The sequence below is a fragment of the Quercus robur genome, chromosome 12 (assembly GCF_932294415.1).
Source record: "Quercus robur chromosome 12, dhQueRobu3.1, whole genome shotgun sequence".
Taxonomy (NCBI): Eukaryota; Viridiplantae; Streptophyta; class Magnoliopsida; order Fagales; family Fagaceae; genus Quercus; species Quercus robur.
The window spans coordinates 42653305-42655518 of record NC_065545.1 but is presented as its reverse complement, the minus strand read 5'-3'; positions in this window follow the sequence as shown (position 1 = coordinate 42655518).

Sequence of the window (2214 nt, the reverse complement as noted above, 5' to 3'; positions counted from 1 at the left end):
TCAACTGCTGGAAGGCTGGGAGGTAGATGATGTCCGCCGAGCTTCCGTTATCAACAAGGATCCTTCTGGTATTGAACCCTTCTATATTCAGCACTATGACCAGGGGATCGTTGTGAGGCTGTTTCACTCCCCTGGCGTCTCCTTCATTAAAGGACATATCTTGGTATGTTCGTCGGTACTTGGACGGAGGAACAGCGTGGACGCTGTTTACCTGTCTGTGGTATGCCTTTCTAAGCGACCTGAATGACCCTCCTGAGACTGGTCCTCCCGTGATCGTGTTTATCTCCCCGATCACTTTGCGTGGAGGTTGGGACGTATGGTCGTCATCCCGAATGAAGGATTCATTTTGGGTCCTGTTGTCGTCTCTGAACTTGTTATGTTCTCCTTTCTTTACAAATTTCTGCAATTTTCCTTTCCGTATTAACTCCTCTATTTGTTCCTTCAGGTCTCTGCAATCTTCCGTGTTGTGGCCGTGGTCTCTGTGGAACCGGCAATACTTGTTCTTGTCACGTACGTTGGGGGACGAGTGTAATGGCCTGGGCCATTTGAGATGATGCTCGTCCTTGATCTGCGTGAAAATCTTGTCAACAGGCATAACCAATGGAGTAAATTTTACCTGACGAGGATTTCTTTCATCCCTCCTTCTATTCCCGTCATTGTTCCGACGTTCTGGTCTGTCTCTCTTTTGCCCTCTGCGGTCGTCTTCCCGCTTGGGCTTGTCTCCCAGCCTCTCGGTATCTTTTATGGCAGCTAGAGCGTCTTCCGCGTTCATGTATTTTTGGGCCTTCAGGAGCATTTCAGCCATTGTCTTCGGGGGGTTTTTGGCAAGAGAGGCTACAAGATCTCTGGATTTCAACCCTGCCTTGAAGGTCGTCAATTGCACCTTGTCATCAGCTTCGTCCACCTCCAGAGTTTCCCGGGTGAATCGCTTGACATATGACCTCAGAGTCTCCTTCTCTCCCTGTCTTATGGTGAGTAAGTAATCTACTGGTCTCCTTGGGCGTTGTCCCCCTATGAAGTGACGCAGGAAAGCGCTGCTTAGCTGGTCGAAGTTGTCTATGGACGAGTTTGGCAACTTAGTAAACCATTCTCTTGCTGCTCCTTTGAGAGTTGTAGGGAAGGAACGGCATAATATCTCGTCAGGTGGTTGTTGAAGGCCCAGAGTCGTCTTAAAGGTATTAAGATGATCCTGAGGGTCCTTGAGTCCGTCAAATGGTTCTAACTGAGGCAGGCGAAACTTTGACGGCACGGGGCAATCAAGTACTGCTGCAGTGAAGGGTGAATCTGTAGCCCTTACCATCTTGTCTACACTCCGGTCTGTCTTTTCCTTGATGGCGCTCCTTAGTTCGTCCATCTCTTTCCTCATTTCCCGAAGAAGATCTGAGTTTTGTTCGTCCGGAGTAGTTGGTCTCCGGGGGGTTTCCCTCTGTTGGCTATCCCCCTCTCCCTCCGTGTTACCCTTGGACCGGTTTTCTTCCTGTTGAGCTTGTTGAACCTGCTGGAGTCGCAGCTTCATTTCCTGGTTCTGCCTGGTGAGTTCCTCAATGGTGGCTGCCAGGGCTTGAACTTGCTGGGCCAAGGCCGTTGAATCTGGGTTGGATTCCATCTGGATATGGTGAATTGATGGAAACTACGTTTTCGACTATAAATCTGAAAACTCGTCCCCACAGACGGCGCCAAACTGATGGAACACAAATCCGTCAGTGAATGTGCAGATGGAATCACCCGTGAGGCGTGAAGGTTTGCTCGTCGAGAGACACCGGTGTGGCGCCTGCCACAAAGTCTCCGATGCCAAAGTTAGGATCACAGTTAAACACAATAAAGAAAAGAATAGATAGTTTCAGAGTATTTTTGCATATATCCCCTTTCTGTTGGTTGTGTGAGAGTTTTATACCTGAGCCCATCAGGGCTAGCCGTTGAGGCTGTTAATGCTTTCTTTTGTAACGCACCTGGCCAGTAATGAGACTTTTAATAGGCCCTCCAACGGTCTTCTTGGTTGATTTGGTAACTGCTCGGATCATTGATTGATCGTATTGAATAACTCTTTGCCTCGTCGGTGATGATAGCTTCCTTCGCTGTTTCTGCTCACTTCGTCATGGATGGTTCTCTCGTCAGTAATGTTATCTTCGTCAGCGGTATGTAGAGTTGTCATTCCCGTCAGAACCTATGGAAGCTTAAAGTGCCAGGCAAGGTGAAATCGTTGTTATGGAGAGC